A 16,087-nucleotide genomic window follows, 5' to 3' on the forward strand; every position below is an offset into this window, starting at 1 on the left:
CCACTGACTCCACGCTTTGTAGCAGCTCTGCTCCGCTCCTCTACTCAACTCTCTCTCAGCTGCCCCCATCTGTCTGACTGGGAGGCTTTTAACTGCTGGGGCAGGCTCCTTGATTGGCCTCAGCTGGCCTAACTGGCCTAATTGCCCTGAAGTAGCCCAGCTGGACCACCCAGGAACAGGGATTTGCTAAGCCTGAGGCTGATATATATGCCTTTCAGCACTCTCCTATAGCCGTCAGGGCTGGCCCCATCACAAAAGACAATAAAAACAAAAGGACAATTTAACATTGTTGAACCCCTTATATATATATTTTTAAACAGGTAACATTATTACAAGCACAGCTGTTTGTTTTATGTTAGAATATGCTTGGTTTGGTTTTAGGCTTTTTTTAACACTAACTGAAATTAAAATGATCGTGTATGTTATTTATCAAACTACAAATAATAAATAATTAGGAAATAAGGTTAATTGTTCTGTAAACATTTATTATATCCGAAAGATCATTAACACACAATAATTGCTACCTTCCTAGCCAAATCCTTCCAACCCAGGGACTACCTGCACCCTTTGTAGTATCCAAAAAGCAACTTAATGGCCTCCTTTCTGCCTGTGCCACAGAGGTGGCTGTTTGAGGGGAGTTGCAGATTTCCCCATGTGCAAACACCCTCATCCACCAGGTTTGCAAGATGTGTCAAGTGTCAAACTCAGGCTCAATTGAAGTAACTTTAAGGTTCAATGCAAATATTTCACCCAGCTCTAACATATAATAAGGAGGGAAAAGAATTATTTAGAATGTTGCAAGGGAGTAATGGGGAATAATGAGATAAGATTATGGGAAAAGAAATTCTGCATGATTTTCATGGAAAGTTTCCTGACAGTGAAATTTAGGTTGTAGAATAATCTCCAGATGAGATATAAGCCCCACTGCTTAGGACTCTTAATGTTAAACTAGACAACCTATTGGAAAATATACTGTAAAGAACAAAACTGTGCAGACAGTAAGAGTACTCCATAATCTAATAGGTCTTCTCATCTTTAACTTTGACAAATTTTATTTACTATTGTACATTTTACATTAGATTTAACAATAAATACTTATTTTCTATATATATGCTGAACTTCAAAGTCCCAGCCTTCTAGTTCTGAAACAAGCAAAACTTCCACTGAAATACAAGTTTCTGAATTAATTTCTACAAATGTCAGTTCCAACAGATCCAAAACGAAGAGCTACCAGCTGTGGTAAGCATTAAATTAAGGCTATGTGATGATGAGTTAGAGCAAGGTAGTTTTGCAACATAAAGTGGAGCTTATTAGGTCATTTTTTAACTTAAACATAGACCAGACATTATAATAATCCCAAATTATCTTCACTGTTTTTTTGTAGTTGGTACTTTAGCAGCAAACAAAGAAGTCTGAAACGACATCTTTACAGATACTAATGACAATCATATTCACAGACAAGCCAGACAGAGAGACTGGTGGTGAAAAAGTAACTGTGTTTGATCTTAGCAAGTTAATGGCACTATTACTGCAGCAGCAGATCATTCTGAAGTATTCTCCACATCACTGCTATTGGAGTCCATACTCCTTACATGTAAGGCCATCGCAATTCCCCCAGTTAACTGTGCAATTAATTCACATCACCCCTATGCTCCAGTTTATCAAATGAAAAATAGCTTCAAGTGAATATATTAATAACTCTCACTCTGTAATTTCCATTTTTGGGAGAGGTAGAGAGAGAGTTGTTCAACTAACATTTCTTGACAGTCACACCTATAAAAAAGAACCATGAAACACAAATATGGTTTATGATGCCATAATTGGTTCTAATTTATTTTTGAACAAAATATAATTTTTCTTTCATCTGTTATATCTTTAGACTGAGAGTTATAAAATTACAAGAGAAGTTACAGTGCAATTTCACGCTGAAGGAAGCAAGCATACTAACCATTTTATCAGAATGTAGCCTGAAATAAAGGGTTCTCTAACAACACTACAATTTGACACACGGGTGAATGAATTGGGACTGATATTTTTTAAAAATCAAGTTATTAAAACATAACCAGGATTTTAATTTTCATTAAAGTAGGATTTGAAAATTATTTTTGTTTCAGAACATCTTTGGGACACAGTCTACTGTTTAACTAAACACAAGTGAGTCCACCAAAGTCAGAAGCAAAACTCCAATGAACTGTAATGGAGCCAGGATTTCACATACAGTTCTTCAAATTATAGTTAAATTATGGACATACAGCACTCTATAGGAATGTTAATGCTATCCCCAATAAAATATATCCCTTGACTCAGCACCTAAAATGGGCAGTTTAAGGGTGTTTGAGGTGCCAAGAAGGAACCGATAGCTGAGATCATCACAACTCTAACAGTCATTTAGAAAGATTTACAATCACATATTTCCCCCAGCAATCATCTGCTGCCTATCCCCAACATTCAAGCCACATGTCAATGCACTTCCAATACCCTTGGGAAAGGTGGGTATCTCAGAAGTGAGCAAAGCAGCCCCAATGTAAGCAGAAAGGGAACCTGATGCCTCTGTACCAAACAGCTGAGTCCAACAGACGCACAATCTCCTCTCCAGATGGAGTTGGGAGCACAACAACATACTTCATTGTTGCTGAAGCTGGGTAGCAGACTAGAATGAAAGGAATGATACTGGGAGAAAGAGTTTGGCAAGACTCCATTGGCTCAGCAGCTTGAGACCAAAACAAGGCTGTGTGGACTAATGATTCGAACAAGGGATTTGGGGGGCACAGGGATCCTAGATCTTCCCCAAAGATTAAATTAAATGGCCGTATCTCAAGCACATCAACCCAGATGGAAAATTGGGTGATAGCAGAGTCTCAGTGAAAGTCTGATACATGTGCACTACGTTTTCCAAAAGTTGTCCCCGCTCCCGCACAAAAGAAAAATAATGGTTCCCAGAGCCTTAAAGCAACTCATGCAAAAAGGAATGTGAAAACAAATATTAACAAGAAATGCAATGCTTTATTATTTATTAACCAATAAAAATATTCCCTCACCAAAAAGCTCTTTAGGGTAGGGAAACAGTGTTCTGTCTCTTCTAGAGTGCTTACTCACATGTCAGTGCTTAATGAATATAACTGGTTCAAGGCAATATTTTCTTTCAGATTTCATTTGATACTATATAATTAATAATAAAGATTTTCTACACCCCATCTCAGTCTTTGATATAAATTCAACATACTTTTCCATAATCAGTTTGTTTAAGCACTTTCAGACTTAAAAATTATTTGGTCAAATGAAATGGATTTTAAAATAAATACACATACAAGCACATTCACAAAACCAATTCATTGTGATTGGTGGACTGAAAAGCAAATTGTGAATGGCAACGGATTCCTACTGTGTGTACTTTCTAACCACTTTAATCACACAGATCATTGACAAAAGAACACTTCTCAAAGAAGAAAAGATAACATCTTGATAAATCAGCATTTATCCAACATCATTTTGACCAGTCTGCCAGATTATTTCTACATTAAAAGAAACCAACAAGGACTCTAATGAAGACCTGGCTTACAAAGCAGTATTGATTTACATACTTGGTTTACAAGTAGCCAATTGTAGTCACTACAAAATGTTCAGATTATGAGATTAAATCTCAGGTAGTCTACACCTGTTCTTCAGGACTTTGGGCTGTCAAGGTCAGATATCCTGGGCTGGTTGTAACTTGAACTCTACCACTGCTGAGATAAGTGCAATTAACTGGAAAATAGAAAGTCTTACTGTCCCTTGAGTATCCTATTCCAACAGAGGAGATAGGGGGAAAAAGGGAAAGTTTGCTTTAGTACCTGACTCTTAGATTTTTTTTTCCATACACACACAGCTCTAGTTAGCCCTTGTTAGATGCTTAATTTCAATTACACATATCAAAGATATCCCTTCCACAGTGCTTTCAAATGAAATCAAATGGGGAACACAAGGTTTTCCAAAATTTTAGAGACTTTTAGAGAGGGGCAGGAGAAATCTTGTTGAGCTTTTTGCATGTCCTATTTTATCAATTATCACTGTTAATTAGATAACAGAAAACATATATAAAGTGATCTTTCTGCAGAAAGCAAAGCACTAAGGGGTGAAAAAAGTCAGCTAACCATACAGAATATAAGGGGAAGGGGAAAGAAACAGTCGCAGTATAGTCAGCTAAAACACTGTCAGGAACCGTGGCATCTGGTCAGCCTCGTACAGTGCATCTTAAACACATGCTAAATATTGTGACCGAAGAAGGGAAAGGAGAATGTTCAAAAAAGACAGACGGGAAAACAAAAAAGCTAGGAACTGGCCCACATAAGCAAATAATAAATTTCCTTCTTATTTAATAAGTTTGTAATAGTGTCTGCATTACGCACACAAGAACTAAGACAATGGCTACACACTAGAGAGCTTACAGTGGCACAGGTGCATTGACGCAGCTGCACTGCTGTATGCTCTCTAGTGTAGCCACTCTAAGCCAATGGGAGAGAGTTCTTCCACTGAGTTAATTAATCCACCCCCAATGAGCAGTGGGCAGCTATGTTGGAGGGAAAAGCTTCCGCCGACATAGCACTATCACACCAGCGCTTAGGTTGATGTAACTTACATCGCTCAGGGGAGTGGTTTATTCACGCTCCTGAGTGACATAAATTATGCCACCATAAGTTATTTCTATACTACCACTTAAGTTAAAAGAATGGTAACTTTGCAAAGTCAAGCACTTAAAAATAAAGTCCAGACCAATATTACATATACTTGGTGCTTTATAAAGGACCAATTTTACAAAGCTGAAAACAATTATGAGCCAAATCATCTGAGAGGAAGAACTTAATTAGAATAATGTGAATGATAATTGGGAATTATTTAAGAACACTTTACCAGATGTCCAGAAAGTCATAATCCCGCAGCTGAGGAAGAAGGCTGTGTTGGTCTAAAAAACCTACCTAATTTAGAGGGACAGTGAAGGGAGCTATAAAAACTAAAATAATAATACATAACGAATGAAAGAAAGGAGAAGTTGAAAGTTACAGATATAAATAAGAAGCTAGGAATTGTAAAAAACAGAAAAAGGAATCAAAGGGACACAAGGAGAAATCTATGGCCAGCAGAATTTAGGACAATAAAGAGGGTGTTTTTAAAAGTATATTAGGAACAAAAAGAATCCTAACAATAGTGTTGGTCCATTACTAGATGGAAATGGTAGAATTAGCAATGCAGAAAAATGCAGAAGTGTCCAATAAATATTTCAGTTCTGTATTTAGGAAAAAAAACCATATGTACTCATATAGCATAGGATAACACTCTTAAATCAGCAGGTCCAGATAATTTGCATCCAAGAAGTTTTAAAAGAGCTGGCTAAGCCGCTGCCTTGACCATTAATGTTGATTTTTTTTGATAATCTGGAACTTGGAACACTGGAAAAGAAAGTTAACATTGTGCTAATATTCGGGGGTGACCTGGAAATTATAGCCCTGTCAGTCTATTGATCCTGAGCAAGATAATGGAGGAGCTGATATGAGACTTGATTAATAAAGAATAAAAGGAAAGTAATATAATTAATGCTAATCAACATGGGTTTATAAAAAAAAAGGGATCCTATCAAACTAATCTGGTATCTTCTTTTGAGTCCACGTTTGCTTGATAAAGGTAGCTGTGTTTATAAGACTTCTGTAAGGCATTTGATTTGGTACCATATGATATTTTGATTAGAAAACTAAACCAACATGAAATTAATATGGCACACTTTCAATGGATTAAAAACTTGGTAACTGATAACTCTCAAAATGTAACTGTAAATGGGGAATAGTAATTGATCAGGTGTTGTTTCCAGTGGGGTACCACAGGGATCAGTTCTTGGCCCTATGCTTTTTAACATTTCTTTCAGTAACCTGGGAGAAAACTAAAATCATTGCTGATAAAGTTTATAAATAACACAATAATTGGGGAAGTGGTAAATAATGAAGAGGACAGGTCACTGATACAGAAAGATCTAGATCACTTGGTAAGCTGGGTGCAAGCAAACCATTTGCATTTTTAAATGGCTAAATGTAAAACAAGGAATGTAGGTCATAATTATAGGATGGGGAACTCTATCCTGAGAAGCAGTGACTCTGAAAATGATTTGGGGGGGGATAATAAGCAGAACATGAGTTCCCGGTGTGACACTGCAGCTGAAAGGGGTTTTTTACCTTCCTCAGCAGCCTCGGATGGGAGTCACTAGCCAGGTTTATTTGGGTCTCTCTCAATCATTTCCCTGCCATTGCAGGGGTCTCCAGCACTATTATTTCCCCGTAGCACATAACATTCTAATCTCCTGTCGGCTGTAATACTTTGGCTCAATTTCAGTTGTTGGGTTTAGTATGTAGGTGCTGAGTGATTTTGGTGGCCTGTGGTATACAGGAGGTGAGACTAGATGAGCTGGTGTTCAGGCTCTTCTTGTCTTAAACTCTGTGACTCTTTGAGTTCCTGAACTGAACCCTACAGCAGCTGTTAGCAGCAACTACAGGGGAAAGTCCTGCTCAGCCCTCTGCTGCCCTGGTCAGGAGCATGCTCAGTGCAAACTGACTCTTCAAAGATTAATTTAGTTGCCAAACCAGCAAGTCTCTACTGAGTTTGTGCAAAATTAGATTTTTAGGAGGCTTATACATTGGCAACATTTGGGCCTTTTTTCATAGGAACAACAAAATGGACATTCCTGACATGAGAGCAACAGCCTTCCTCCCACACCCTTGAGCACTGCCAGACTTCAAATTCCAGCATGGAAGTAGTAGTTTCTCAACACAATGGCTCAAAGATTTTTTTTTTAACAGACAAAACAGCATATTTTCCCTAATCTCATTCTCAGAAACGGCTGACCCATTTTTGCTGAAACTTAAAAAAAAAAAAAAAAAAAAATCAGCCTGAGGCAGACACCTGGCATGGGAAATGTCAGCCCAAACAGTTAAAGTTTGGCAAAGTTATAAGCAACTGAAAACAGTGTGTTACAGTGGGAAGTGTCAGGTAACTTTAAATGTAGGCTGCGCTACCAGCTTCTCTTATAGATCACTCGTCCATCCTGTGCACTGAATGGAAACAGTAGGATGCAATCATGTAATTAAAATCTATCACAATGCATATACACCTTAATTATGGCATTTCCTAACTTTTGGGTGCTTGACTTTGCAACCTTAAATAAATGTTCTTTTAGTATAGTGTTTGTCTGTGTAATATACACTCACACTCTTTCAGAAGGAACCCCTTCCACTGCTACTTTGAAGTTAAGCTGTAATGAAGCTAAGCTATTAATGAAGAGTTGAATCTAGTCTATTTAGTCCAAGAATATGTTGCTGGGACCAATTGTGACAGCATGGCTCCTTGAGGAATGTTCACTGAAAAAGACTAGACTTGCACTGTGATATGAAGATTGCAAAACCTTTATTCAGTCTGATTTCTGGTGGCTGCAAATTTCACAAACAAGAGTTCCTTTGAGTTCAAACCTGTGCTTTAACGGCTGTAGTGAAAGGCAGAGAGAAGATGTCTTTGAGATAGTTCAAAGCCCTAAACGGGCTCAGACAGAGTTAAGAACCATGACTTAGAAATGCATCCAATTAATAGTATTAGGTGCTCTCATCAGTAGACTCCATGTAGCTGACTGTCAACACAGCAGGTCATCTGTAATTTGTAGGTGGCCTTCTGAGGCATGTCAAGCTACAACATATTACAGTACTTTCAGACTTGCAAAAGAACATGGATATCTATAGCTAGTTCTGCATCCAGGTTCCCGATCAGCTAATAGTATATTTGACCATTGTGGCTATTTGAACATCCAAGATTAGTTAAGACTCCATTAGGATCCCCGTTTAAAGGATCTCATTTTCTGATAGATTTTCAAAATGTGTTCAACTTATACTATACTTAGAAGGAGCTCACTTACACGGTTCATTCTGTTCTAGGGATATTACTAGTTCTAGCAGTATCCCCCATTTTACTTCATATGTCAAAGGAAAGGAGAAGCCATCCACCAGAGCAACAAGTGCAGTCTCTGTATCATGCCTTAGTCTGAAACCTGATCAAGAGGGACCCAGGATATCCATAGCTGACAGATGGCAATAGAGTGTTTTCTGCTACCAGTCTACTATACAGACACCAAATATCTATCGGATGATAACTTTCATTACTACAAGCCTAATTTAAATGAAAACCTGAAACTTAAAAAAGAGTATTATGTCACATTTCCTGAGCCTCCCAACAGCTGCTGGTAGTTCCCACTCACTTCAATCTGGGTTGGAGTTGCTCAGCATTTCTGAAAAAAATCAGACCATTTCTCTTGTGGTGCTTAAATTTTGCCAACCTTCTTTGCCATTTTTATCTAAAGGGACTAACCAAATTACTTTAAAATATTCTAATAAAACACATCTAAGTTAAATATTTTTTTTACTTTTAAAAGTATGTGTGAAATGAATTGGAAGCAGTAGCCATTTAATATTTTTATCTAATCAAATCTGAAAAGCTATTTTAGCCAATTCTTATTTAATATACTACTGGGTCTGTCTGGTGCTTTTTTTAAAATGAAGGGTGATAAAGCCTGTAAAAAGGCTGAGCCTTTATAATCCTATTACTCATTTCAAATTAATGAACAGGGAGTGGTTCTATATAGGGAACAAAAGAGCAATTATTTTTGGACATTTAACAGACTTAAAGATTTTAATTCAGCTCTTAATAAGATCATGCATGGTACCTATGCACTTCTACCTCTCTTCAAAGATGGATCAAGAGAGACATAACATTTCAGAGTATTCTACCACTATTGACAGCAGAGACTAAAAAGGATAGAAAAAGAGTAGTTTTGGCTCTTGCAAACGCTTTTACTGTGGTACATGCATACACAAAATATCTAAGTTAACTGTATGGTTCAATATGGCCACTATTGTAACATGCACCTGAGCAACAGCTAGAGAAAATAGTCTCTCTCGGACATATTCCACATGGCTCAATTTAAAAAGGAATTCTCTTTAACGTTGTGCTATTACAGTGCACAAAGGCAAAGGAAAGTAATTTCAAATACATACAAGAGTTCTGGGAACTGAAGTCCAAGAGAGACAATTCAATGGCGAGAAAATGTCAGTTTCCTGACTGACCATTCTAAAAGCGTGGAAGAGAGTTATCACCAAAAGGGATCTTTGGATGACATATGAGTGTAAAGCTCTAAAAAACTCACTCACCCAAAACAAGTAGAAATGTTTCCTGAGTGTGTCCAGGGCTTATCTCTACATGGAGGGAAAGGAGAGCAGCAACCCTTGAACTGCTAGTCCTTTGTGGAGGAGAAGAGGAGAAGAACAAAGAGACTGGAGCCACTATTATTTTCACAGGAAGGAAGGTACAGGCAGAAAACATAGCAGCCTCAAGCTGTTGAAAGGAAGAAGTGAGGAGCACAGGACGCCAACCAATGTTCCTTTAAGGGGGTGGAAACAGAGAGGCAGATGGCACAAGTGCAGGAAGAGTGGGAGAGCAGAAGGGTCCCTGCATGCCAGGAAGGCAGCAGAGCCAGCAGCAGCAAAGTCTGGCAATTGGTAGGGACCTATCATTACTTAGTTGGGCAAGATTAGGCCCTCCTCTTGCCCAATGAAAACCAATGTATAAAAAGAAGCAAAATGAAAAACTCATCCTACAGTAGCAGCTCGTTATGCAGGTCTGGGATGATGAGCAGTGGCTGCACTGAGTGGTGGGATTGCATCGTTATGCAGGTCTGGGATGACGAGCAGTGGCTGCAGTATTTTCAAATGTGCAGAGCCACCTTCATGGAACTCTGAGCGGAGCTTGCTCCTGACCTGTGGTGCAAGGACACCAGAATGAGAGCTGCCCTCTTGGTGGAGAAGCGCATGGCAATCACCGTGTGGTAGCTGGCAACTCCAGACTGCTACAGGTCGGCTGCTAGTCAGTTTGAAGTGGGGAAGTCCACCAATGGCATTGTGTTTTCGCAAGCATGCAGGGCCATTAATGAAGCAACTAAGTAGATAGAGGTACCAAAGCCACCCACATTGAGTATGTATGAGTATGTAAGACTTAAGAACTATAGTGTCTCTACTGGTCTGATTAAATTCTAATATTCTGTCTGTAACATTTACTTTTACTACTCTTTCTGAAGTGTGGCCACATATTTTCTGGTATTGACTTGCTCTCTTAGGAGAGGAGCACATCATACTATAGGATTACAGAATTTTTCCATACAGTCTGATGATAATCCTATTCTTTTAGATACTGCTGCTAATGAAAAATGGAGCTTGTCTGTCAGTTATCCGTCCACAGTATGACTTGCTTGTGTGTGTGTGTGTATTGTTAAAACGTTACTCCTAACATTTACACTTTTATAAAGAATTTATATTTCAAGCCTGTTTCTGTCTGATTTGGCTCCTCCTCTTCTTCTGGAAAGTATATTTGGATTATTCTAGACATTAAGTTTAGACACAGGTGCTTTTATCCCCTCTAACAACCATCTGGGGGAACAGCTTAGACAAAGTTTTATACTGAAATCACCAGACAACTGTTTATTTCTTATTATTACTAGTACTGTACATACTTTGCAATAGGAAAAAATAATCAACTGATATATTATCCAAAAAAGCTTATTATAACTGAAATCAAGCGCTTTCTGCTTCTTTTGAATTCTTGTACCTTGAGTATTTTCTCAAATCATTCAGGGAAGCCATTATGATTTGGCTTAATGATTATATAGTAGTAATAACAAACAGCAGCAGTGAGTCATCTACCTACTCTTCCTCCTTGCCAGACAGTGGGAAAGGACAATTTTAACTTGCTTACTTTGAGAGTTCTAATGCTGTAACCAGAAGGTTCTATGTTTTGAGTTTGGGATCAGGAGACTAAATTTATCTTGCTGACAACTGACTATCAGACTTCTACCGGTACTGAAATTACAAAAGTAACTGCTGGACAAGTATTAGAAACTACACCCTGGAATGAGGGGGAAAATTTCCATTACTGTGATAAATACTGCCATGAATTCTTTTTTCCTCTTAACTATTTTTTTTTAATCTGGGATTTAGCAAGAATCTTGTTTAAAACTGCAGAGAACACTAGAGTCAAATGCTTCCCTCCCCTTAAAAAATTATATGACTTGAGTAAGAGGTACTTATCTGGGTGAGATGGAATTGGGTATAATTATTAGGTCTCTGTGAGCCCAACTGGCTGATTATTTTGGCTCTAATGAAATCCTAATGCACATTGATAATTAGAGCCACATTTGGATTCAGTTTATCTTTATTATTTACATAGCACCCCAACAGATGTGTGCATAGGTACTTTTCACAAACTCAAAACACAAGCCCCTCCCACATCCCACTTACAAGGTAACTATACTAGGAAAATGTATCCAGACCTTACCTGAAAATTTCCTTTCTGGGATTAATGAGGTCTACAGATCAATGACATTGGGGTCTCTTGGAGACTGACCACAACTTTCAATCTGTGGTAGGAAAGGTCTGTTTCCACCTCTGAGAAATCAGTAATTAAAACTCTTTCATAGCATAAGAAATTTCTAACCCTATATCAATAGGGACAATTGAGCACTAACACTGAATTCCATGCTCTGCAGAACGACTGTTCTATTTAATGAATGACAAACTTTGAGTGCCAATTAATAATCCCAAACCTTTCCCCACCAGTAACAGCCCATTCAGGGTGGTTTGGATCTGTGGATCTCATTTCTTCAAAAAAGGAAATTTTTAGGTAAGGCACAGGTACGCTTTCCTATTCTTATTCAAGAGAAGTTCAAAGAATCATAACATTGGGATTTTCATAGCAGTGCCCACTGGAGGGGAGGAAAGGAGTGGTAAGAGAACTGTATATACACTTACGTTCAGATGCTGAAAAAGGTAACCCTTTCCTAATAGTTACAGGGATACTACATCATGGAGCACTCTTCAACCTAAGGCAGCATCTGGTGATAACTGGCTGTCCATCTTGTAGAATCTGGAGACTGTATGAACAGATGACCAGGTGACTGCTTTCCTGATTTTCTCAGTGACCTTTCTGTCCCTGAAATTGACACAGCTCTGAGGGAGTAAAGCTTTGATTCTGGAAGATGAAATTACAATCTTTGACTTGTATGCTTCTGAGATATAATATTTTAGCCACCTGGAAATAGAAGATTTTGAAACCTTCTTTCTCTTTGACAATGATAATGCACACACAAAGACTTCTGTATGGAGCTGGGCAGTGAACACATACTTTGAGAGTTCTGCAGATATCCAAAGTATATCTATTTTTCTTTAGGGTGTGATGTAGCCAGACAGAAGCATAATCTCCTGTTCTCTATGGAGCTAGGAGTTAATCGGTGGTATGATTAATCATACCAGGGTCAGTTCTGAGTACCACGTTATCTTTATGGAAAGTGCAGCATTTAAACAACTCCCAACTCAGACAGATTGTGAACTAAAATGACTGCTCTAAAGAAAGCCCTTTCAGTGGTTAGAAAGTGATGACACAGCTTCATGAATGGTTCAGATGATGAGCCTATATTGGCATGGAGAACCAGGTGAAGATCCCACAGAAAAAATTTTGCATTTCAGGAGGATGTAGAAATTATGCTGAACTCAAAAAACATTGGACATCTGGATAAGATGAAAACTACTACTTGTAGTAGATGTGGCCAGGACATTGACTGACACCACTCCAGGGACACCAGGCTCTAGCTCTGGAGATTTAAAGAAAATCTTTGGCCCACTTGCTGCACTGGGAGACGTAGCTGGGTTGACTTTGCTAGCAGGGAGTCACCCTGAACCACTGCAAGGCTGCATAGGGAAACAAGCTATATGAGGGACAGGTGGGCCTGAGGGTCCCTTACCAGGCTCTCCTTGCTCTGTCCGCTCTGGATCCCTATCAGTAGCGTTCTGCCACTACAACTGCTGTGGTGGAAGGGGCTGGGCAGCTGCTCCATTGTCAACAGTCGGGCTGTGAACATGGGCTCCAAGGGCTGCAGAAGAAGATTCCCTGCCCCTTTTAATGTGCTTCACCCTATGCTCTCCCTACATGAAGGGAAAGCAAACAAGGAGCCACCATCCGTGACACTTCTGGGGCTGCTGTCTGTGGCAGGCCTGGAGGATTTTGCAGTTGAGATACTGCCACTGCTTCCTGGAAGCTCTCCTGATTGGGTAGGAAGGCTGCAGTAAACTTAGTACCGGCCAGAGCACTTGAGGGCATCCTAGGCCTCCACAGAACAGGCACAGATCTCCATCCAGGCTTTCAAACAGCAGGGAGATGCAGAAGACAGTGTGTCTGGCTTTCCATCTCTTCTTAACTTTCTCTGCCATACCACACTCCGTGTGGGTCAACAGGGGGTCACAGAGAGTCCCAGCGACTATGAAGAAAAAGGGAATCGCCTCTATTGATAACGGCAGACCTTGACAACTTGGTGTAACTTGAGTGTAACCTTGCACAGAAATTGACTTTTAAAGCTCATCCAGAAAAGATATGCGAGAAGGTAAAAGCAAGGACCAGCCTCATCCAAAAACCTGCAGGAACAACATGGGTTGCCGACGCACACACAATTTGAACAGCAACTAGCACTGGTAAACTTGATTGCTGAATATTGAGCTCCAGTCTGGGCAAACAGGTCACATACCAAATATTTGGAGGTGCATTTTAATGCCACAAAGAGGATTATAAGAGGAACATTAAAAACCAACACACGTTCAGTGGCCCATTCTGGCACATATACCGCCATCCCAAATCCAGAGGGAGACATACACAGGTTGTGAGTATATTCAAACCAGAGCCAACTTGAACGTACCAATTCACGAGGACTTCCAGACCATTCCAAAGACATGCCTGAAATCCCACAAGCCTTTTTTAGGATCAGGCTAAAGCTATTAAAGTATTCTCTTTCAATGCTGAGGCACACTGGAAAGAATTCTGGAATAATGCTCATGTCCCAAACAAATACCTGATTGCTGACCCAACAAAAGCTGCAAGCTACCCTGGAAACAATGGTCTGAGATGGTTCAGTGCAGAACAGTACATGGCAGATGCTGTTATCTCTTACACCTCTGAAAGATGAGGCCTAATGTGCAGAGCCCCCACATGGGGGGGGAAGGGTTCACTTTATCGGGGCCCGGAGGCCCTGGCCCAGACTGCAACCCCCATTGTGTGTGTGGCAGGGGGCCCGTGTTACAAGTTTTTTTTGGGCCAGAAAAATCATGCTTGGGCCCTGCTAATGTGACTGCGGACACCAGTCACAGATTAGGAACCACAGTGTGAAACAGTCAATCATTTGCCAGTGCCATCTCAGACTTACACCAAGCAACTTCTAAAGCTACTCACTGGCTCCCCAATCTGGATTTGGTGATTTGAATTTTGTCTCTCTTGCTGTATGAAAGGCTAACAACAGCCTAGAGATTTTAAGCCTTTTTAAAAAAAAATGTTTTGCTCTGCAACGCATAGGAGCTCCCTGCCTAAAGCTGAAGAAGAGTCGATAAACTGGCAGTTTCTCAGAAGTGGAGCCACACGCTCCCGGTCATTGATTGACTGGTCTGGTCAGCCTCCAAGGTTGTATCGAGCAAACTCCAACATCATAGATTTGTGGACCTCGTTACACAAGGGGGTTGGGCTAGATGACCTTCTGAGGTCCCTTCCAACCATAATCTTCTATGGTTCTATGATTCTAAACAACAGGTTTATTTAGAACTCATGGCAGATGAACACTGATTGATTCCATGATCGGTGGTGATACAGAGGAGGGATCTAATGTAGACAGATTTGGGTCCCTGCCAATAGAGTTTTTTTAAGTATAAAAATACTTTTTTAGAGCTAATATTTTAACAAAAATAACCAAAACTAAAATAGAGAAATGTTAATAATATACAGTTATTTATATTTGACTATTTTAGAGTCTCATTATATGGCTCTGAATTAGCTACCTAGAGTCCCACTTCAGTGTGTATAGAGCATGAATTTCATAAAACAACCAGCTTCTTGTTAATTGCTCTTTTAATGAAAAATATAAAATACAAAATATTCTCAGTTATGTAAACACTAGTTGAATAAACCACTTCAAACACACACCTTATTACAATGTACCTAGCTAACAGGGAAAAAAAATCTAATTTGAAAATGTACTGCAAATGAAAAAAAAAACGATGAATGCAACAAAAAAAAAAAAAAGTTATATATAATGTACAAAGAGTTCTTAGTTTATATAAGGACTGTCCCATCTCATACATTTGGAAAACACTCAGCACATTACTGACTCTACCATAAATAAATAAGAATTATATAATCTAAACCGGGAAAGAGAACAGATTAGACAATTATTAGTGATGTCAAGTAGGCATAGGTTTTATTTTAGAACGGTCAGTTAACTTGTTTGAAACTTGCTTAATACAACTTGTGATTGAATAAAAGCCACGAGACCTATTTAGTGAACATAATAAAATGTGATTTCATTTTATATAACACTAGCTTCAATGGTTTGTAGTTTTTTATAAACTTGTGATCAGTCACAGGGCCCCATATCTTTTGAAATAATAATTTCATTTCAAGGGAAGCATTTGTCCCCCAATATAAATATATTTGGGCATTCCTACACACCATACTTTACTGGAAAGGCACAGAATTCTTAATTATTTCCTTCTTGTATAGCATTTACAGATTACTGTTCTAAAGTTTTACAAAATTTCAATAATTTTTGTTTGTTTGTTAAAGAAGGCACAGAAATATATGCTGCTCTTACTTCCCCTACCTGTTACTACTTCACTATATGACAGAAATGAAACAGAAAATACTTTATATACAAAGCCTTTCATCTCATAAAATCCAAACGTAAGTTACAAATTATACATTCAAGAATTAACTTTATTCACCATTAAAAGACAACTGCCTCTGGGGTGGAACACATGAAGCCATTTACTAATACGCAGAAAAACTACAAACAGTTAAAGACATGAAACGAAGAATATCATATCCTACCAAAGCTGCCGTAGAGATTTAGGTACTGGGGAAAATATAATTGATTCAAATAGGAATTTGGCAGTCCTATGTGTGTATAGGATTTACTATAAGAATGCAAATGGTTTCAGGTAGGTACTGT

At 38.9% G+C, this 16,087-nt stretch overlaps 1 protein-coding gene across 3 annotated transcripts in view; it reads right to left on the reverse strand.

Moving 5' to 3' along the window:
* Positions 1-16,087, reverse strand: part of SPIRE1 (spire type actin nucleation factor 1) — a 160,200-nt gene that overhangs the window by 109,972 nt on the left and 34,141 nt on the right. The window contains exon 1 of one of the 3 annotated variants that reach the window (XM_067548076.1): positions 2,557-2,633. The exons of the other annotated variants lie outside the window; for them this stretch is intronic. The gene's annotated coding sequence lies outside the window, so the exon portion shown is untranslated. Of the gene's footprint in view, positions 1-2,556; positions 2,634-16,087 lie in introns of those variants that run through there. 3 annotated transcript variants of the gene reach the window in all.

The sequence above is a fragment of the Emydura macquarii genome, unplaced genomic scaffold, assembly GCF_026122565.2.
Source record: "Emydura macquarii macquarii isolate MOO-44397 ecotype Brisbane River unplaced genomic scaffold, CSIRO-AGI_Emac_v2 contig_212, whole genome shotgun sequence".
Lineage (NCBI taxonomy): Eukaryota > Metazoa > Chordata > Testudines > Chelidae > Emydura > Emydura macquarii.